Source organism: Camellia sinensis, chromosome 14 (assembly GCF_055761805.1).
Source record: "Camellia sinensis isolate YWXY chromosome 14, ASM5576180v1, whole genome shotgun sequence".
In the NCBI taxonomy this organism is placed as follows: domain Eukaryota; kingdom Viridiplantae; phylum Streptophyta; class Magnoliopsida; order Ericales; family Theaceae; genus Camellia; species Camellia sinensis.
Genome location: NC_138974.1, coordinates 62,814,979 through 62,838,651, shown reverse-complemented (window position 1 = coordinate 62,838,651; position 23,673 = coordinate 62,814,979). Strand labels below are relative to the sequence as shown.

Here is a 23,673-nt window from a genome sequence, read left to right as displayed (position 1 = left end):
ATGATCGAGAAGCGCCTCGCAAGTGGCCAAGTCAAAGAGCTCATCGAAGAGGCCCAGGACAAGCTCAAACTCATCACTAAGATGTTCCGTATGTATATTTCAATACTCTCTGTCTTCATTTGCTTTCTCTTTGCTTTTGAATACATCGGTATCATTACAAGTAGAACCAATATCGAATATGGAGCTTCAAATTTTATGCAAGTGTTCAAGAGAATAGGATTTGAATCCTCTAATTGTAGATTAGGTTGTTCTTCGTGTAAAAGGGAAAAGCAATTTGAAAGTTCTGTAAAAAAAAGTTAGTTTGAAGATTTTTTAGTCGTTTCAATTTTGACAGTTAAACATATCTAACTAGCTATGTATAAAATATTCAATTCTAAAATTATTTGATTCTCATTTTCAGACAACCAAACACGCTCTTGGTTTTTCATTGCATAGAACTTGAATTAAACAAGATTGAATATGTTCTTATTTTCTTTTAGTGATATTTGCTTCTTGTTTAGTGATATTTCTCGGGAAATGTAAATTTTGACTGTATATTTGTGCTTATACTTATTTAGTTATCATTCTCAATTATGCATTTGTTGTAGGACAATCTTTACTGTATTTGAAAAATTATTTCTGTTGTATACTTAACAACAAACAGAATATATAAGAAATAAAGGAACGGAGAGAAATTGTTTGATTACAAAAATCAAACCTGGAAAATAAAATAAAAAATTGATTACAAAAATCAAACCAGGAAAATAAAATAAATAAATAAAAATAGATTTTTATTTTGTTACAAAAACAAAATCAAAATCTGATTTAAATAATTAAATAAAACAGAAAATAAATAACCAACTTACTTGATTAATTTCTTGAATAATATTCTGATCAAGTCCAGTGTTCAACACTGTGTCCTTAACACAGATTCGTCATCTCCACAGTGCTTTCAGAATACGGACGTCTATCTCCCAGGATAAAATGATCAATCAACGAATAAATACAGCACTACAATTTATTCCTACGACGAACACACTAAGTGTATATGCTCTTTCTCATAGAAAACTAATGCAGGAATATGAAGAGAATAATAGCAGAATTATTAGGGACGAAAATATTGAATGAATTCATCAAATGAGAGCTGCCTATTTATAGATGGATTGGTGGCTGCTGGTTTTGAATTAAACAGGTACTGAACCTGTTGGGTTTGAACTGGTACTGTTTGGAGAGATAACCGAATCTGTTTGAATTTGAAAATTAAACAGATTTGAAATCTTTTCAGGTGGAACAAATCCGGTTTGGACAGAATTTCTGAAGAGGCACATTACAAAATTTGAATTTAATTTACAACCAGAATTTTGAAAAAAAAAAACGGACAGATTTTATTTCAAAATAAATAAAATAAACTCAAATGTTTTTTGCCCAAAAAAATTAGTATTGTGCAGAACAAGCCTAACCAGACGGACAGCGGCGACACGCGTGTGGTAATTTTTGGGTCCCATGGGTCTAGCCCATATTGTCCATAACCTCCTTCTCTACAAAACTTGGGTACTCCTTGGGGCACACCCCAAGTATCAATCCCATGCCTTATAAACCCACTCAAAATTTCCCACCAAATCAATGTGGGACAAGCCATTATACACACCTTAAGGATTTTCCACCAAAACTCCATTTCCATGGAGCATACTTTGGCTTCAATTTCCAATTCACCCCATAATGGTTTTGAGCAACCAAATATACCATGTCATTCACAACGCGGCAAAAAACGCGTTACCACTTAGACCCGCCAATTTTGGCGTATGGGTCCCACCTAAATAATAGACCAAAGTTAGGAAAAAAATTCTGTTTTTACCCAGAATTTTTCCAACCATTTCTAACATTTGTTTCTTGATGATCATTTTCTGCATTTCTCTGTTAGTCTGTTTGTTTTCTTTTTGATGAGAGTTGACATTTTAAGGCCAAAAAAAGTTTTGGGTTATCCTTAATTTAAAAATCTAATGTGTCCCTATATGAGATTGAACCAAAGCAATTTGTATGTATATTTCTTTATATATATGAGATTGAAACAATTTTGCTCCAAATTAGGAAACTTTGCCTTACTAAATGTTAGTTTAGAATGTTTTTCCAAACCGGTAGACTGGTAGTGTATAAACTGTTTTTGTTGAATTGAAAAAACAGCCCTCAAGCAATTTTGGAAGATCCATTCAGGAAGGGAAACAATATATTGGTGAGTTAGTGCATTCATGTAGTTCATTGGAATGGAGTAGTCATTCCATCAGAATAATCATCTCATGTTTGTTTCGGTACAAAGGAAAGGAATTTAACATTGGAAATAAAAGCACCATTCACCAATTTAGGAGAATTGTCATTCCATTGGAAGGCCAAGGAATAGTCATTTCATTCCTTCCTTAAATTGTTCCAATGAATGAAACATTTCCTCAATTCATTTGGGTTTTGGGGCACTTTCATCGTGAAATCTTAAACAATGTGTGAAAAAAGTTTTGTTGTGCTGTCTTTCTCATTAATCATTATTGTCTTAGATCATCTGTGATGCTTGCACTCCTGCTGGTGAACCATTTCCAACGAACAAGAGGCACCATGCTGAGAAGATTTTCAGCCACCCTGATGTTATTGCTGAAGAACCATGGTAAAGGATTTCAAGCTTTTCAAAATATTGTCAAAACTTAATTGTAACTTTTGTTTGAGTATCTTTGTCCGTTTAATTTTTGGAGGCTGTAATTTATTTTGAATTTTAATTTTAAAATAGGCATGGTATTGAGCAAGAGTACACCTTGTTGCAAAAAGATGTTAAGCGGCCTATCGGGTGGCCAAAGGGAGGTTATCCTGGACCTCAGGTAATGAAATTGATACTTTTTCCGAATATCAACAATTTCATTTGTCTATTTTGTCTGAGTTATAATATTTAGTGATCATGTCCTCCAATTTTAGAAATTTCTTAAACCTGGTATATTAATTTTGTCTGCTGGTTTAGTCCTTGTGAACTTTTGGATGCTGACATGCTTTGCAACCACTTCTGTGTACCGAAAAGGATAAAATTACATAATATTATGTTAGCTTTTAATCTTTTTGAGCCATTTGTACAATGCTATTAAAAAGCATATATAAAGAAGTCCTTGTTATGCACCTTTTCTCTTAACCAAATTTAATTTGCTGTTTATTGTGCAGAATTCAATAACATATAATAACAATTCTTGTAGATGCTCTGGTGAATATTTTTGTGGCTATTTCTTTTTGCCTAAGACTTATAGTTGAACCTTTTGTTATTGCAACTTAGGGACCATACTACTGTGGGGCTGGTGCCGACAAAGCTTTTTGGACGTGATATTGTTGATTCACACTACAAGGCTTGCCTTTATGCTGGGATTAACATAAGTGGAATCAATGGTGAGGTGATGTCAGGCCAGGTAAAATTAAGTAAAACTTTTAAGAACATTTTATTTGAAATTTTTAAGAACAAAATTTTTGGTTAGGTGGAATTAAGAAATATTTTTTGTGATAAAGTTGTGTTTCTTACTATATTAAGGGAAAAAGTACATATATTTTGTAATTGGGGTTTCTTATAAAAAAGATTGTGGTGGGACCAAAATTTTGAATTTTACGAAGCATGATTGGATGAGAAACTCAAACATGCAGCCTTTTGGAAGCACATATGTGCTACTGTGAAGCTATTAGAATTGGTGCCTAATGAATCTGATTTTAGTAGCTATTAGAAGTGGTTCCTAAAGAATGTGATTTTGGTAGTTTGGAAGTACTATGAAAGGATGGCATCAACATTTCTTGTGTTGGAGTAACAATTGTGATGTTTGGTTAGAGTTAGAGTAGTGGTTACAGTCTAGGGGTACAAATAACAGTTGATGTAATTGTGGAAGGGTCGCAATGGTAGGGTTGATGGTGGCACATTGGTGTTGAAGAGTTGGTTGTCTTGATTGTTGAAAGGAACATTTGGGAGTGTTTTTGGCAATTCTATAGACATTGTGGAAGGCAACAAACGACTTAATCTTTAATACGAAGGAAACTAAATGGGAGATGATTATAGTTATGCAACAATGATTGAGAAGCTTTTTTTTTGGAGACCCCTACAACCCCCTTTGGATCTCAGCCATTGATGGTGTGGGCCCCACACATACATGAGTGGGTCCCACATATACATTAATGGTTGAGATCCAAAGGGGGTTGTGGAGGTCTAAAAAAAAAAGGGGTCCCAAGTATTTTTCTATAGTTATGTGATTGTTTTGTATTGGAGATGTGCAGTTTGGTTCTTGTTTTAAGGACCAAACTTTTTAAGATGGGGAGACTGTGACAATCCCAAAATGTTAATCGTAATTATACGTGATTAATTATTGTGGAGAAGTGGTTTTGGGGATACTCTTCAGATCATAGGGGACGCTTTTGATCCTCTTCTAGTCACCTAAAAAATAATGAACACACCGGTCGGGGGTGCCGGAATTAGCACTCCGACGTGCAAGTCAGTCTCACACTCAAGATTCCCTGTGCCTCGGGGCAAGGCCCACTTTTCACTCATTATCCTTCTATTCCCTCGGCTCCATAGTTCAATAACTATTCGGCCTATCTATCCATTTTATTCGGCATCTTGAACGTGCCGGATAGAGCCGAATAGTATCTGACTAGAATATGCTTTTAATTCTTTTTAATATTCGACTCCCACAATTGCCCCCCAAACACCCCACTAGCATCATCTAGTCGGCGTGGTTGGCTTCTAATCTGGGGACACTAAAATTCAACGGTTAATCATCTTCCCGATGCGTGTCGGGACGCATATACGCTTTTTGGTCATTATAACGCTTTCCCGCCTCATTCGTGCTTCTCTCGCATTTATTATGATTTGAAGCTTAAGTCTCGTCGAATACATGCTTTTTCGAATATTTCGAACCTTCCGGACTGCCAATCGGTATTTCTTCTCTGGCATTTTCTATAACTCCTATCCGTCTTCTCCTTGTTTCCTTTGCCTTTCGTAAGTCTTCTTCTCTTCTCTTTGCAATCCTACTTTCGGTATTTATTTTTTGATTTAAAATATCCTTGAGTCCTCACTAAAATGGCTAAGCATTTGAAAGACCTCCTCTTCGAGGATCGAATTTTTGGGTTCCGGAGACATTTCTCCATTCTTGATAATGTCCATCTATCTCTTGTAACGGACAATTCCCCTGATATGGAGAGGGACGACCGAAATATAATCGTCTTTCCTCTCCTATCCGTTGCGGAGGGCGGAGTTTGCTTTCCCCTACATCCATTTCTTAGGGCCGTCCTCCGACATTGGGGTCTGATTCCCTCGCAACCCAATGTGAATTTCTTTCGAATCGTGATGAGAATCGAAGAGTTGAACCGGCGCCTCAGGATCAACCTTGGCATTCCGGCGATTCGGCACTGCTACGCTTTAGCCAAATCCTCCGGTTGGTTCGGTCGTTACTTTCTCAGGGCCAAGGACACCGACCATCACTGGTAACAATGCTTGCCAGCTCTGGCAAACGAGTTGACGATGTAATGGTCAATGTCCGAGGCAACTGGGAATTCGGCGAAGGCGAAGATTGCCTAGACCCTATTCCCAGACGGAGAGGTGAACCAAGTTGCTGTGTAACTCCTTGTTTGTTGACCCTTCTTTTATTCGGCTCCTTTTCCAAATCTAATCCTCTGTTTTTACAGGCAATAAGTTGAAAAAGGTTCTGACCTCGGCTGACGACGCAGTCCTTGCGGAAATTAAGACTGCACTAAAGTATTGTGGCCGTCCAAACGTATAGAAACAAGGTTGAGCCGCCCACATTCTTCTGCGGCATGAGCCTACCTATACTACGTTCTCGGCCGCAGACAACATTCCGATCCCAACCGGCGAACAACACCATACGGCTCTTGTCTTCCCTAGCTTCAAGTCTCTTAGACAAATTGGTCTCGAAACTCCTGATTCGGAGCAAAACTTAGAGTCGATGATCGAGGTAGTCGCCGAATCAATCAGGGAGTTCGCTGCTGAGGCCGAAGAGGTCGACGAAGCCCAGAGGTCAGCGTTTGAGGCTGCCGGTCGTAACCAACCTGACTCACTGTCCACTTCGGGTCAGGTAGAGTTTTCCTTCGAAGATATTTTACAGACTTGGGGGATCTACCCGGGGATTTTTCTGAAGGCATGGCTGGGGAAAATCTCACACAGATGGCGAGAAAGAGAAATGCCGAACGAATGGCCGCCCGAAAAAAGACAGAGGCCGCTCGTTCTGAGCCTGCCCCGGTTGAGTCTTTACAACTCATTACTGGAGGGGAAACGGCTCAAGTTGTTGTGGATGAGATGGAGAAGGAGGCCGAACAACAGATTACGGAAGAACGACTAGTTCCGAAAGAGCGGGGCGAAAAACGTAACGCCGAGGGAGACGTTGGCTCGAAGGATAGCCCTGCTGGCAAACGGCCTCGTTTAGAGGAGTCCGACGTCGTGTTTCCTTTTGTTGTTCAACCAAAGATAAAAAACACGCCAATCTCCGCTGACGCATCCACCATGAAGGATCCGGCCGTAGCGTTGAGCTTGGCCGCCTCAGTTTCACTACCGGCTGACAAGGCCACCTTTCAAGAGGAGCCGGATTTGGCGGCTATAGCGTTTGCTGTCCAGTCGGCCCTTCTGGTATGTGTACGATTTTCACTTTTTTACTCGTTTGATTTGGTTTGCATATGATATTCCTTGGTGTGATGATCCCAACCTGTTTTGAAGACAGTTGGAAGGATAGCCGAACTAGGCCGCCGTTAACATGATGCCATTGAAAGAATTGGCCGCTTAAAGTCTGAAGCTGAAGGTGAAAGGAGCAGGGCCGAATTTGAGGCGATGAGAGCCGCAATGGAAAATGCTCGAGCTGAAGCAGAAAGTGAGGGGGCTCAGACTGCTGACCAGCTCAGATCCAAAGCCGAGAATAGGGCGAATGTGAGCGAGGAATCACTCGAGTTAGCCAAGGAGGCGCTTGCCAAGGCAAAGGCCGAGTTAAGGAGTTGAAGGCGGCCAAGGAAAAAGCCAAATCCGAAGTTTCTACAGCACTTGAGGCTGGAAGGAGCGCCGCCTTCAAGGAATATGTAGACGAGGTCCCGAAATTCGAGAATCGGGGATTCAAACATGGGTGGCTCAAAGCCCTTGCTTCCGTTAGAGTTACATTGGCCGTGCCAATTCCATACGAGCAAGTGGACATTGAGCCGTTTGAGTCTGATCCCGAGGATTGATCTGGGAGACATTCTACTTTTATTAAGTATATGCAATTTCAATTTCAATGTACGTTTTTTAGTTTTCATATGTAAAATGTCCGCTGCCAATGCCCAGTTTATGGATGAAAATTTTATATGCTCTTAAATTATTTATCGTATTGTTTGCTGTATGAGTGTATAGTTAGGAGAATCAGCAGTTAGAACCAAATGTCAAGCTTGCGTGAGACGGCAGACTTAACAGCCGATTGAAATTGGGGATCTGATCTAATCATAAATAGAATGAATTCATGACTACTGTTCAGACAAATCGATTCATGGAACGGTTGGGGCACTCAAGCCGTATAGATTGATTAATCTGCCCTTGCCCCAGCTGGTTCATGAACGTAGAATGCTGGGATCTGACTTAATCATAAATAGAATAAATTCATGACTACTGTTCGGACAAATCGATTCATGGAACGGCTGGGGCACTCAAGCCGTATAGATTGATTAATCTGCCCTTGCCCTAGCTGGTTCATGAACGTAGAACGCCGGGATCTGACTTAATCATAAATAGAATAAATTCATGACTACTGTTCAGACAAATCGATTCATGGAACGGCTGGGGCACTCAAGCCGTATAGATTAATTAATCTTCCCTTGCCCTAGCTGGTTCATGAACGTAGAACGCCGAGATCTGACTTAATCATAAATAGAATAAATTCATGACTACTGTTCAGACAAATCGATTCATGGAACGGCTGGGGCACTCAAGCCGTATAGATTGATTAATCTGCCCTTAGCATTTTAATATTAATGAGACAGCCTCAGAGATGCTGCCCTTGTAGGGAATAAATAGGCGTGCACTTCGTGAACGAGGGTCCTATTTGTGCGCTCAGTGAGCATCTCAGTCCCGCTCTTTGAGGAAGATTAAACAAGTGCGAATGTCAAATAAGCTTTTCTTCAACAATAGAGGTGAAAGGAAGACGCTAGCTGAGCTGGGAGGTGCCATGAATCGAAGCGATGAACCCTTACGAACAGGCGGTAGGACTTCGAGGGATCGGGAGAGACACCCATCTCCTCGTCGTCGAAGTAGATCGCTTAGGAGGGACAATCAGCCATAGCGTAAGTCTCTTCAGTCCCGTCCTGGAAGGGAATCCGATGCGACTCCTCGTCTATTGAGTTTCACGGTCTTCATGGGTAATAGACCAATGACGGAGACGAATTCGATCATTCGAGATCCAAATGTGGCAGTCGAGTTACTCGACAAATTTTTCCACCCGAAGTTCAGCAGTCGATGATAGGTCGGCCGGACTTCGAAGTGTTTCGTGAAGGCGTTCATGGGGCAGTGAGGGGACTGTACACCGCTTATAAGATCGGCATACGTCTTCGCGCCGCTCGCCACGACATAGAACAGAGAGATGAACGAATTTGGAAGTTAGAAGCTCGCACCGAGAAGGCCGAGCGTGAGCTAAAGAAAATCAAGCCTGCCGGGGCCCAATCAACCGGCCAACCCAACCCAGTTGTCAAAGAAAGGGTCACTCAAAGGCTGATTAGTGATGCGATCGCCGATCGTAATACGGCTAGCATGTTCGCGATTGAGACTGCGAGAGGCGTGGCCTATGAAAAAGGCTTCCATAACGGCCGACTGGTCGGAATTCAGAAGACCAAAGAGAAACTCGCTAAGGAAGTTTGCCAATGTGAAAATCGTGGCTTTAAGCACGGTTAGATCAAGGCATCTCAAGCCACGGAAGCTCTCCGAGCGTCGGGAATCGATTCGGCGCTGCCACTCTACCAACGTAATCATTTTCCCTTTTCCGCATTTGAAGTCGAGAAGAGTGAGGATGAGGGCGAGGTCGAATAAAAATACTATGTAATTGCGTAGTTATTGCCTGATTGAATAAATCGTCTATTTTAAATGCTTCATTATAACCTGCATTCGGTACACTCGCGTTTTAATACATTTTCATTGTATAAACATTGTCCGGCCCAAGTTAAGTAGGCATTTAATTCCGAACGGTTATATGCCGGCTTGTCATGAGCATTCTTGGTTAAGTGTCATTTGTTTCACGCACGATCAATCCGCCGATTAGGCTCTGAATTCGGAGGCTTAATCGGCCCAAAGGTGTCACGCTCCAAGGGCTCCGAATCCGGAAACTGTCAGCCCATCTATAATTGCCATAATTAGTCCATTTTAACTCCAAAAAGCCAAAAATTAGTATATGGAGCGGCTATGGCCAATATCTACCGACGTCCGTCTTTTGGGGTTCAATGTTAATGAAATCGCCTCGGGGTCACCGCAAGGATTAGAAATAAATTACCTCAGACTTTTCGCCCCAGTAATTTCACTTATTGTGTTCAGACTCGCTTTAAAACAACTTTGTTGCGTGGGGTCAGACAAATGTGAATTTTCTTCATCAGCAGAAGGGAGGCTCGAACTTTGGCTGAGCTCGATACTACAATGAATCGCAGTAGAGAACCCACCCATGCAAGAGGTGGGGCGTTCAAAGAACGGGAAAAACGTCAGCCTTCAGGTCGTCGAAGCAGATCACCCCGAAGGAAGGATGAGGCCAACGTAGCGTCGCGACCGTTGAATTTTACTATTTTCGTGGGGAATTCCTTTCTTGTCCTGGATCTTGGCCTTGAGATTGTCAATGGTGTCAAGGCTCTCTACCTTGAGGGTGATTGTCTCGCCGGTGTGAACATTGTGGATCCAAGCGCGGTCAGATTGAAGCATTTCAAGCTACGGACGCTCCCCGAGTAATGGGCGTTGATTTGGCGCTGCCGCTGTACCAACACAACCACTTCTCCTCTTTTGCCTTCGAAGCTTGAAAAGGGTGAGGATGAAGGTGACGCCGTATGAAAATAGATACTGTAATGCTCAAACGCGGATTGCGTTTTTGTAATTACTGTTTTAATCGAATAAAATATTTTATTTTAAAAGTCTGTATCTCATTGTGAATTTTTGTTAAGCATCTTATTTCGAGTGTTGGCACGTTTTGTTCTGTTCATGCGGTTGTGCCAGCTCAAATTACATATCCCTGCTTTGATGTGAACCTGGAGGGCGCTTTGGTTTGCAGGCTTTATCGGCCCAACGACGTCATGCACCGAGAGGGCTCCGAATGCGGAGACCAATCGTGAATCCACGAGGGGCGCTCCAAATCTGGAGACTTAATCAGCCCAGCGACGTCATGCACCGAGGCGGCTCCGAATCCGGAGACTTAATCGGCCTAGCGACATCATTCGCCGAGGGGGCTCCGAATTCGGAGATTTTTTGGCCGATCGTGATATCCACGAAGGGCGCTCCGAATCCTGAGACTTTACCGGGCCAACGACGTCATGCGCCGAGGGGGCTCCGAATCCAGAGACTTTTTGGCCAGTCGTGATATCCACGAAGGGCGCTTCGAATCCGGAGGCTTTATCGGCCCAACGACGTCATGCGCCGAGGGGGCTCCAGATCCGGAGACTTTTTGGCCAGTCGTGATATCCACGAAGGGCGCTCTGAATTCGGAGGCTTTATCTGCCTAACGACGTCATGCGCTGAGGGGGCTCCGAATCAGGAGACTTAATCAGCCTAGCGACGTCATGTGCCGAGGCGGCTCCGAATTTGGAGACTTAATCAGCCTAGCGACGTCATTCGCCGAAGGGGCTCCAAATCCGGAGATTTTTTGGCCGATCGTGATATCCACGAAGGGCGCTCCGAATCCGGCGACTTTACCGGCCCAACAACGTCATGCACCGAGGCGGCTCCGAATCCAGAGACTTTTTGGCCAGATGTGATATCCACGAAGGGCGCTCCGAATTCGGAGGCTTTATTGGCCCAACGACGTCATGCGTTGAAGGGGCTCCTAATCCAGAGACTTTTGTGCCAGTTGTGATATCCACGAAGGCCGCTCCGAATTCGAAGGCTTTATCGACCCAACGACGACATGCGTCAAGGGGGCTCCGAATCCGGAGACTTTCTCGGCGCAACGATGTCATGCGCCGAGGGGGCTCCAGATCTAGAGACTTTTTGGCCAGTCGTGATATCCAAGAAGGGCGCTCTGAATTCGGAGGCTTTATCGGCCCAACGACGTCATGCGCCAAGGGGGCTCCGAATCCGGAGACTTTTTGGCCAGTCGTGATATCTACGAAGGGCGCTCCGAATCCGGAGGCTTTATCGGCCCAACGACGTCATGCGCCGAGGGCGCTCCGAATCCGGAGGCTATTTGTCAGAGCACCTTTTGGCTAGATTTCGCAGTGGGTGGGACTACAACTGTTCAACAAGAATCCTTGCATTACAAAGGTGGAATGTGTACATGGCGAATCTTTTAGAGCTAAGATCATTCCCCACAAGTCAGGTTTAATGACAGAATTTTCGAGTTTCAGGACCGCGACGTATTTCTAAGCTGATAAGGAATCCTTCCAATAATGGTCGTCTCAATTATGACCTAATTGATAATCCATTCTCCCGGTGTGTAGCGGTGCAGCTGAACGCGTTGATTATATGACTTGGCAAGTATTTGCTGGTGTCGCCTAGGACTATTGTGGCTTTTCGCTATGGAGTTGTCCGACATTGTTGAGGATGTTTCGATTTGGCACTTCGAAGGAGTTGGCATACGACTTCGCAGGCGTCTTTCCAGAAAGGAGATAACATGGTTGTGCGGATTGCCGGGAACCACGGATTTGCTCAATGCCGTGTACGGTCGGGAAGCGCAACAGCTGATGGTAGGTGCTTGGCATGGCTTGAATAGCATGCAACCAAGTTCGCCCCATGATGAGATTATATGGCGATGGGAGCTTGATGACCAAGAACTTTACATCCATTGTTTGGGAGCCTGTTCAAACGGGTAGTGAGATTTTTCCCAACGGGTACTCTGGATTTGCGTTGAAGCCAAACAAAAGATGAGGAGCTGGAGACAGGTCTGATTCGTTGAAGCCGAGTTTGATAAAGGTTTCATAATACATAACCTCTGAAGTGCTCCCTTGGTCTATGAGGACGTGCTCAACGATAGATCGACTCACGTGTAGCTCAATGACCAATGGGTCGCTATGGGGGAGTGTTACGCCAATAAGATCAGAATCGTCGAAGACAATACTCGGAGCTTCGTGGGGCTGCTTCGATGGTGTGCGTTGCTTCTGGGGAGCTGACGGAATTGCGTGTACGGCAAGTGGCGTTAGAAGACCGTATATCATATGAATGATGCCGAGAGGAGGTGAATCCTGCTGAAGGGTAACTGTTTTGATTGCGTTTTTTCGGACATGTTGCTGGAGTCGACCATCTTACGCCAATTCCTCAAGGTGGTCTTTCAGAGCATAATAGTTGTCCGTATCATGACCATGATGTTTGTGATATTCACACCGCTTGTCCCATCGTCTCGTGTCGGGAGGTCCCACCATTTTGGACGGCCATTTGAAGAACGGAAGATGTTGGATTTGGGACATAACCGAGCTGATTGGCTCTGACAGCTCCGTATGTTTCTTGTCGGCGCGCTTTGTGCTCCTATTATCAACTTGCAATTGCTCATTTGTTCGGTGTGAGCATTGTTCGCTTGATTGGCAAGAATCCCGTTTCTTGTCTTGTTTAGCCCGCTGTCGTGGTTCAGGGCTCTGAGGAGGTACGGAACTTATTGGTTGAGCAATTTCAGGGGGGGCCATTTTTATGGCAATGTGTCCGGCTTTAACCCGCAAGGCGTCATCTTCCACTTTACAGTATTCCTCTACTTTCTTCATCTACCCCCAGACTGTTTTGGAGAGTCATCTGGTCAAGGAACTGCGGAGGGCGCTATCCGGGTGTAATCCCATTTTGAAGGCGGTGATAGCAATGGAATCGTTGCAAGCATCATCAACAAGATTAAAGCACTCCCAATATCGTGCCGAATATGCTCTTAGTGTTTCTCCTGGCAGGATTTGCATTGCCCAGAAAGAGTCGGCTTGTTTCGACTGAACCTCGTTGGTGATGAATCTGGCCCTGAAGGACTTCTGTACTTGGTGGAAGGTTTTGATCGAAGCCGGTTCTAGTTTATAATACCACCTGACAGCCAATGGTCCTAAACTGCTGGGAAATATTCAGCACATGAGGGCCTCATCGTCTGCATGCAGTGTCATGGCTTGCTTGTAGTGGCGGATATGATCAGTGGGGTCTGACTTTCTATCATAGAGAGTGAATGACGGAGCTTTAAACTTTTTGGGAAGGATTGCCCTTGCGATCCGTCGCACAAAGGGATCATGCTGGTCCTCGTCATCTAAGCCGTTTCTTCTGCGCTTATGCCTTATACGTGGGCCCTCTTTAGAGGAGCTGGAAGTTGCAGGTCGTCCTTTCTTTTTGGGCTCCGGAGATAGTGAGTCGGAGTCGCTATCAGTGTCTTGTTGCCGGGCTCGAGATCGTCAATCAGCTGCTTTCAGAGGTCGTTCCAGATCTTGGCACACGGCTTGTTTGGACTTTGCCACCTCCAGGGCCAAATCCTGATGGAGACGCTCGTTCTCAGCGATCATGTTCTCTAACCGCTGCTCGTTTTGCTTTGCTTGTTCCATGATCGCTTGCATTGCCTCATGCTCTGGGGTCGAAGGTGAGGCGAAGTTCAAAGTGCGTCGTACCGGGATATTCTCCAGTCCATGCATGTTTGTTGGAGTAAAATCGTCTAACTGCGTGATTTCATCAGTGGCTATTGGAGGGTCATCCGTCACGCCCGCCATGGATGTGCTTGAGTATTCCCACAGACGGTGCCAATTATGGAGAAGTGGTTTTGGGGATACTCTTCAGATCCTGGGGGATGCTTTTGATCCTCTTCTAGTCACCTGAAAAAGAATGAAGACTCCTGTCGGGGGTGCCGGAATTAGCACTCCGACAGGCAAGTCAGTCTCACACTCAAGATTGCTTGTATTCTAAGTTAAGCAAAATAATTTTCACATACCTTTCTCAGTTTGCTATTCCTCTATTTATACTCGTTCCCTATGCCTCAGGGCAAGGCCCACTTTTCACTCATTATCCTTTTATTCCCTTAGCTCCATAGTTCAATAACTATTCGGCCTATCTATCCATTTTATTCGGCATCCTGAACGTGCCGGATAGAGCCGAATATTATCTGACTGGAATATGCTTCTAATTCTTTTCAATATTCGGCTCCCACAATTATGTATTGAATTTTAATTATGACATGTGCCAAATGATTAATTATGACTTATCTAATTTGATTCGTTGTAAATATCTATTTAAATTGAGAAACTATTCGTTGTGAGCTCAGTTTTGAAACTGAAATTGACGACATAAATGGGTTCAGAAATCAAAATTGAGTACAAGGATAGGTTAATTGGAATTTTTAGAGTTATCCGGAAAGTTTAATTAAAAATTGATTCTGTCTGATTCGCTAATTTTAATAGGTTGGAATTAAATAATTGAATAGGAATTAGAGCTTAATACACATTAGTATAATTTAATTTAGTGTAATTGAGGTTTTATTGTGATGAGGATTAATTTAATTTAACTAGAAATAATTTATTAATTTTGGATGAATTAAGTTTAATATTAAATGGTAATTATATGAAACTTCTACTCATCATTTTATCTTAATAAACAACAAATGAGAGAGAGAGAGAGAGAGAGAGAGAGAGAGAGAGAGAGAGAGAGAGTACTTGGTTTGGTGGAGCTATTACACAACCCACACGTAGAGAGAGAGAAGAAAAGAGAGAGTTCTTGGGTTAAACTCAAAGAAGGAGAATTGAAGAAGTTAGGAAGAACTAGAAGATAGCTCATTAATCCTCAAATTAAGGTGAGTTTTCATTCCAAATTCTTGAAATTAAGGCAAATCTACTCCTCATCTTCTAAAATATATGTTGAATGGAGATGACTTCATGCATGAGATAAAAGTTTTGGCTATGAGAATTAGAGTTTAACATGAATATGTCTCAAATTGCAGGAATAAAATAAATTAGTTTTTAAACTTGTCATGCATAGATGATTTCATGAAGATTTATTTGTATACTTTGCAATTCATGTATGGGTTTTCAAGATTGAAGGACTATCATGGATTTTGAGGATTTAAATTTAATCAAGAAGAAATCTTGCATGTTTAGAGTTGTGCTTGAGTAATTAAGGAAGAAATTGTAGACTTTGAGCTTACCTCTCCACATTCATGGCATTGATTCATGAAAATATGTTCATAAAATTATTTTTCTTGCATGGTTCTTGAAATTGGAAGAACAAACTCCATGAGTTTCAAAGATTGGAACTCTAAGGTGCATGGATTATGTTTTTGCCTTGAAATTCAAGGGTTTGATCTTTTTCCATGGAATTAAGCTTCAATTTAAAGTCATGAGTTTGTTGGAAGCTATAGATGGTAAATTCAACAAGTTTATAGAAGGTTTTGGGCCTTGATTTGCTTGAAATTGAAGCTGAATTGTGAAATTTATATGTTTATGAGTTTCTGATTCAGTAATTTAAACATGACTGAATTGTAATTTAATGTGTATGAGCCTAATTTAAGTTTAATTGTGTAATTAGTGAACTTAATAAAGATTTATATATGATTAGAGTCTTTATATTTAATTAGTTTGGTTAATACATGGCTAAACATGTTTTGATTAGAGGTTAAAGGAAATTAATATTCTAATTAATTCATAATTCTTGTCATCTATATTTAAAATCTTAAAGCTTAAGTGAACTAAATATGTTTAAGATGATTGTGTATCGTGCTATATCATCAATTGGAGCTTATGTGTTCGAGATGGCACACAAATTGAGAACTGGTTAGGAATTGTCTTACTATGATAATAATTAAATGATATATTTATCATATTTTTATATTGTACTAGGTGGCCCCTCATGCGCTTTGCACGTGGGGGTCGTGCTACAATTTCAATAGAAATATTTCTACAAATTGTGTTTGGTTTATGAATTTGAAAAGTAGACTGTAATTATATTTTGTGTCTAAGTTTTTCTCTTTGCGAATATTTTCTTCAATTAATAAAAATATGAACATAGATATGTGTCATATCAGATATGAGTATATCTTTACATTTGCAGTTAAAAAACAATTCTTTTCGATAATTCATCTATGTAATTTCTTTGAATAACATGGCAAGTGATAATAAGTATTCAATGCGATCTTATCTAAATGTTACATATGAACATATTAATGTTGATGGTTTGATAATAATATGCATTCAGTATACATCTTATAACATAAATTTAACCCAAAAAAGTATGATAAGATTATAGCATTATACATTATAGTAGATATATGCAGTGGAAATTTGTTTACAAAAGATAAGAAGAGGAAGAAGTATTACCTAGCAAATTACCTTTTTAGAACACACGTTTTGAAATATGGTACACTTTCGTTCCAAAATGTTACATTTGGCGGTCCAAAACAAGCCTTTAAGTATTTCCTAATATATTTCAAGGTTTCCTTCGATGTAAAAGAAACAAGCCTAAATTACACTCATCTCCCTTGACGTTTGGAAAAATACAGTTGACCCCACACTTTATCGTACTATGTACTATGTTGGCCGATAGTATATTGTATTCCATTATGATTTATTAGATAATCAAAAATAGAAGAGGCAATTATTATTTTCCTCAGCATTAACCATGAGTGTATACCATCACTACAAGAAATTACACTTTTGGCGACCAAATTTGGCTACTAAAATTAATTTAGTCGCCAAAAGTCAGCCCTTTGGCGGCTAAAATTTGAATTGGTCGGCAATGTTTCATATTTTAGCTACTAAAATATTTTAGTAGCCGTATATTACTTATTGGCGACTAAAATACAATTAGTAGCTAAAAAATAACCCAATCAGCGACTAAAAAGCAGTTAGTCGCTAAAAATAGCCCAATAGGCGACTAAAATACAGTTAGTAGCTAAAAAATGACCCAATTAGTGACTAAAAAACAGTTAGTCACTAAAAATAGCCCAATAGGCGACTAAAATACAATTAGTAGCTAAAAAATGACCCAATCAGCGACTAAAAATAGTTAGTCGCTAAAAAACTACCCTATAGGCGACTAAAAAAATTTTGGTCCCTAAATGTATAATCTTTAGCTACTAAAAATAATTTAGTCGGTATTAATTTACTTTTAGCGACTAAATTTTAGTCGGTGATTATAATTAAAAAATTTAAAAATTGGACTTCAGATTTCAGAGGGAAAAATAATTGGCTACTAAAGTCGTTAGTTGGAAAAACGTCTTTATTTATTATTGGCGACTACAAAAATTGGTCGGGAAGGAAAATAAACTAGGTTTAAAAAATACACTTCCATACGCTCAGACTCTCATACGTTTTTCTGTCTCTCACTCTGTGACTCTCTCTCTCTCTCTTTCTCACTCTCTCACGTCTCTGCCCTCTCTCTCACCTTTGTCTCCATCGTCGTCGGGTACGGGAGCATCACCGTCATCGCACACGAGCACCACCGTTAATCCACCATTGGAGCATTACCCCAGGTATGTCCTCTCTCTATTTTTCCCTCTCTCTATCTTTCAGTCTCTCTTCCCCTAATTTCAGCCTCTAGGGTTTTCTTCTTCCATTTGCAGCTCTGTTCTGATAGCAGCTCTGTTCTTGACACTGGCGAGCTCGGACGCCCCTTTCATCGTCGCCCACAAGAAGGCCACTCTCACCAGGCTCAAGTCCAGTGTCGAACGTGTCTTCGCTTCCATCGACATCTACGACCAAGGATCTGCGTATGCGATTCCACCATTTCCTTTCTCTTTAGTCTTCTTTGATCTCTCTAAATTCTACAGTAGGAATAACCAACACGCATAACCAAAAATTATAATTAAAATATTGTCATGACGAAAATTAATCCTACCGAAAGAATAAGAAGAAAATAGCATAAGTGCATAGTACGAATTTCCCTCTATTGTAATAAACTGCAAGAGAGAAAATTAGTAGTAATGAAGATGTGGAACTATGGTAAGATTTATATTTCAAATTCTACGAGTCTTTCACAGTAATTTTTCTAACAACTTAGGTGAAAGTCATAATTTTTTGGAAAATTCTTGAATTTACGTAGGCCTTGTAGCTGAAAAAGTGTTATCTAGTCGGTCTCTCAACTTTGATGGGAAATAAGTATGGAAGATAAACTAGAACTTCAATTCTTGAATTTGTGAACTATAGCATATTGCCCTTTAAATCTGATTGGGTAAGAGAAATTGTAGGTAAATGGGAATTAAAAAGATATAAAATATCCCTTATTGAATAGTTCAACCATATTTTGATGCTTGTTTTATTCAACTCAGCTTAAACTTGACTTGAGAGGTCGATAATTTTATGAGACTAACCAAGAAACCAAGCTCTAATTGCTTGGTTTTTTATGGGCTTGAGTAGAATCTTACTTGAGATCATTCATGCAATAAACTAGTAAACCTCAATCTTCATTTTATATCTCACCAAATTTTCTAATCAAGCTTGAGCAACCCATTACTTGGCTCAGCTAGTATTGTTTTCATTGAACAATTTTGAATAGTCTAAAAAAGGATAGCCCTGTGATTCTATGTCCCACTTCAATGCTAACGGATCAGGACTTGAATCATGGATTGTCTTGTAAACACTCTTGAGAATGCAGTGCTCTCATAATATTGAGAATGCAGTTCATTGTCTACTTGTTGTTTGACTCCTCGTAATCTTAAGGGGAGTTGCTTGGATATATGATGCTTCTAATGCAGACTCTTGTGGTTTATGGAAGGGGATGGGTAGGTTGTACATTGTACAGCTGATGTTGTTCATTTGAGTTTGTCTAGCTTATACTAAGTTAGAAACTGATGGATAATTTGAAATTATCAATTGTTTTTCTAAATGATAATTCTATTTTTGTCCCTCTTTAACTCCTTAAGCCTGTAGGCCATTTCATCTATAGTGGTAAGTGTTCATACCAAGCTCACACTTGTAGTACAATTATTTGCTTCCTCACTGAGATGGTTTTAGAAAAGATTTCATGTTGGATCTTAGCCAATATGGGAATTTTTCAGAAGCTTTTAATGTTGGCGGGCTATTTTAGTACTTACAATGAATTGATTTTTTTTTTTTAAGCAGCTTTTAGGTTTGTTGTTGATTTTAGGTCAATAAGGAAGGAACTTAACGAGATTGACTTTGTGGACGTTTGATGTTTGAAGGGCACCACACTTTGCAATCCGATATTTAGGTCAACTGGCTGTCATTGTGATTTTGTTGTGTGTTTTTCCCTTTCTTACACAACATGCTGTTAAGTTTCAAATAATTTTCATAATTCCTCAAACCTATGCCTCAGATATTATTTAAGGAAAAAGGGAGCCAGACTTTGTTGCATATTCTCAAGTTTGCCAAACTTTTACTATTTTGACTTTGTGGCCACAGAAATGTAGCACTGTAGGGAACATTTTCTTGGGCATATTTTCTATTACTGTTCTTCATTTCTATACTTCACAAAAAACCTGGAGCTTACATTTAGGCTTTTTATTATTGGAAAAAATGGGCTTAGACTTGCAGAATATCTACATGTTTTTTTAGAGATATGTTCTAATAATTTAGAAGCTAATCAATTTTGGTTTTTGCCTCAAGTCTTGATTTGCTTGCTCTTAAATGTACTCTTTTCCTGCCTTACTCACTCAGTAACTGTCTATCTATAATACATAAGTCGTCTTCTGGAACGCTCTGTTTGAACTATTGGAAACTTTATATGGAACTTGTTAGGTCCCTGTGTTGTCAAATCCGGAGACAAAACCTTGTGTTTCTTCAAAACTATGTTTTTGTGTTTTTATACTGTCCGCTCGAGCGGAGACTCTTGAGCTCGAGCGTAGATTAGCAGGTCACAGTATTTTGACAGGGCAAGCACAGATACTGGTGGGTGCGATTTTACGCTCGAGCGGAAACTCCTACGCTCGAGCGCATCTCAGCTTATTCTTATGCAGTTTTTGGTCAGTCCGCTCGAGCGGGCTGTTGTGAGCTCGAGCGGAGATCGCGGATCCAGTTCTCTATTTAAAGCTGCTAAGGGTGTTTTTGTGAGGTTGGTTTTCCTAGATCTGATCAAAACAAACTAGGGTTGTGTTTAAAGTCTTCTTGGGGAGATTTTTGATCTTTTTTCTTGATGTTCTTAAGAGAGTTCTGAACTTATGCATTAAAATTCATACATCAAGGAGGTTGCTTCTTAAGTTTCAAGTGAGTTCTCTTCGGTGGATTCCGAAGATCAAAGCGTAGGATCCAAAAGGCGTTTGAGTCTACGCAGTCGTTAATTCGACGAGTGAAGTTGTGGTGTGGAATCAACTTCAGAATCAATTCCGTGACGAAGGTGTGGTAAAAAGAGTTACAGAAGATTCAGAGACAAATTGACTAGGGTTGGGTAATTTGTATGATTTCTTTGTAATCTTTTCGTTCTTCAGTAGTGGATTGATAGTGGCGGTTCGCCCGTGGTTTTTGATTACAATTGAAGGTTCTTCAATTGTGGTTTTTTCCACGTAAAAAATCGTTTGTGTTGATTTATTGTTTATTCTCAAAAACAAACAAACTAAAATCACTCTCGTAAGTGTTTGATGATTTTAGGTTGAGTGTTTTGAATTTATTGGGTTTTGGAATTAGTTAATCTTGATCTAATCACAAATCACGTAGGATTTTCAGAACTGATATTGGTAGCTGGATGAAAGAGTATTCTATACCCTTTCCTTTTTAATTTAATCTTTTCTCTTTTAAGCATCCTCATGTATCTTGCAATCTTACTTGTCAAACCCAGCCTCAACATTGACCTTTTGTGGGTGGGATCAGTGAGTTTTGTGGAGAGTAGTTATAAATATATTAATTTAGGGAAATTATATGCACACACCCCCTTTATATGTGCCTTTAGTTACAATCTTTGTGTCTTTGATTACATGACCTATTGTGCTGTTAGTTATGACAGATTGTGATGTTGGTTATGACATTATTTTGGTTATAATCTAAGAGTTGTTTGGTTACATCTCATGTGATGTTTGGTTATAACTCAAATTTTTATTTTTATTTTTTTTATAGTTAGGACTCCCATAGCATGTCTGGATTTTCGATGAACGCTCTCGAAATTTTTTTCGATCAAATCCAGGAAAGAATTCTCATCTATATATAAATACATTGTATATGCCCTATTACTACCTTTGTTCTTCATGTTTTATATCTGAATGTGGTCAGATTGAATTCGAATGTGCCTTTTGTGATTTATTTTCTTGAATTTTTTTTTATAAATATTATATATGAATTACTGTGCTTCGTTTGTGGAGTTAAAAAAAAATATATGATTAGCTTTATATTTGCTTTTTTAATGTTTGTGTTTTGTGGATACTCTCTCAATCAATTTCTTCTTTTTTGTCATCCAGGTACTTTCTTTATATAAATCTATACCACATAGATTACATATACGAAGGTAAGTTTCTTTGCTCCTCATAAATCTGTGCCTTCATTTATTTATTCTAAGTATTTGATATAGATTCAGGTCATTCTTTTCATTTGTCTTGAGATCCTTGATTGACCTCTGATCTATGCATTAGGAAAATTGGGTCTTCATTTATTTGTTCTAAGAACTTTAATTTGATATAGATTTAGGTTGTTCTTTTCATTAGTCATGAGACCTTTGATTGGGAACTCTGATCTATGCTTAGGAAATTTGGGAATTCATTCATTTGTTCTGAGCAACTTCTATTGGATATAATAATTATTAGGACAAATCTACAATGTCTGTGCACCCCTAAAAAAGGTATATCGTAAGAAGATTTACAATTTTTTGTTGTGAAAATTATTAATATTTGTGGTGATTTATGCCAGTTTGTGGTGATTTAGAGTTGAAAATGTCATAAATGTAATCGGAAAAAGGCGTTCGGGGGGTGAAAATGCAAAACAGCCACTGAACCTCTGTTTTAACGTAACGGGAAGCTTCCCGGTGGGAAATGTGACATGTAGGGACAGACGGTACGTAAATAGGACGCCTACGTTGGGAGTTAGAGTTGAAAATGTCATTAATTTTAGTCGACAAAAAGGGGTTCGGGGGGCGAAAATGCAAAACAGTCCCTGAGACACCATTTTTTCGTAACGGGAAGCTTCCCGGTGACAAATGTGACATGTAGGGACAGACGGTGCGTAAATAGAACACCTACGTTGAGAGTTAGAATTGAAAATGTCATAAATTTAATCGGAAAAAGGCGGTCGGAGGGCGAAAATGAAAAACAACCCCTGAACCTCTGGTTTAACATAACGAAAAGCTTTCCGATGCCAAATGTGACATGTAGGGATAGACGGTACGTAAATAGGACACCTACATTGGGAGTTAGAGTTGAAAATGTCATTAATATAGTCGACAAAAAGGGGTTCGAGGGGCGAAAATGCAAAACAGTATCATAGCCACTGTTTTTACGTAACGGGAAGCTTCTCGGTGACCAATGTGACATGTAAGGACAGACGGTACGTAAATAGGACACCTACGTTGAGAGTTAGAGTTGAAAATGTCATAAATTTAATCGGAAAAAGGCGATCGGGGGAAAAAAATGCAAAACAGCCCCCGAACCATTGTTTTTACATAACGGGAAGCTTCCCAGGTCCAAATGTGACATGTAGAGATGGGCGGTACGTAAATAGGACACCTAGGCTGGGAGTTAGAATTGAAAATGTCATAACAATAGTCGAAAAAATCGTATGGGTGGCGACAATGTGTTTATGTGGTAGAACATGAAATGCCCATGTCATGGGCAACTATTTTGGTACTACCATCTTAAACTATAGTTTGTTTAACTCTTTCCTTATTAGTTTATGTACGGTTATATTTTGGGAAAATTGTTTACTGCTTTTGTTGACTATGGCCCCTTTAATTGTCATAAACATAACTTTTGGCTTTCATTCATAGAATCGATGTTCGTCTACCATTCCATGTTTGGGTGTCTTTCATTAGTTAATAGTTATTACTCTCCTTGTCTTTTCATGTTTGAAATAAATACAGTTGCTATATGTCGTCCAAAAGTGCCTTTATAGGCACCAAACTAATGACATTTTTTTTATTTGCAGATGGTTTTGGACATAAAATATGGATATGATTTTTTTTGACAAGTACGGAAGGGCATTGTTTTTATACATCTACCCATATATATAGTGGTTTGTACAAATTACTTTTTTGGTGTGGTAAATATCAGCTAATTTGGCATGGTAGAAATTAGCATATATGCTAATTTAGGTTGTGATACATATGTCCTTTTTGTTAATTAATTTGGTTAGTCCTTGGTTATGTATGGAATTAAATTATTTACGTTGGATTATACTTGGTTCATATGGAATTTGTATTATATATAGAATTGGACGTTCAATATTAATTTTTTGAATGGTTAGAACTGAAATGTGTGCACGTTGAATGCTTGAATGGTTGATAATATATTTAGCGTTGATGGATTATATTATTTATACAGGGTACAGGTTGTACTAATAATATTATGGATATAGGTTGTTTAGCAACAATTTTTTTTTTTTAAATAAATAAATATTTGGCCACCAAATATTTTGATAACCAAATACGTGATCAAATGTTTTGGCGACTAATAACTTAGTAACAAAAACATA

At 39.8% G+C, this 23,673-nt stretch overlaps 1 pseudogene across 1 annotated transcript; it reads left to right on the top strand.

Moving 5' to 3' along the window:
• Positions 1-23,429, top strand: LOC114296874 (glutamine synthetase nodule isozyme-like; annotated as a pseudogene). The gene is made up of 7 exons (XR_014350285.1): positions 1-92; positions 2,161-2,209; positions 2,523-2,629; positions 2,750-2,837; positions 3,278-3,407; positions 21,453-21,499; positions 23,128-23,429. The product of XR_014350285.1 is annotated as a glutamine synthetase nodule isozyme-like (transcript).
• The last annotated feature ends 244 nt before the right edge of the window (positions 23,430-23,673 follow it).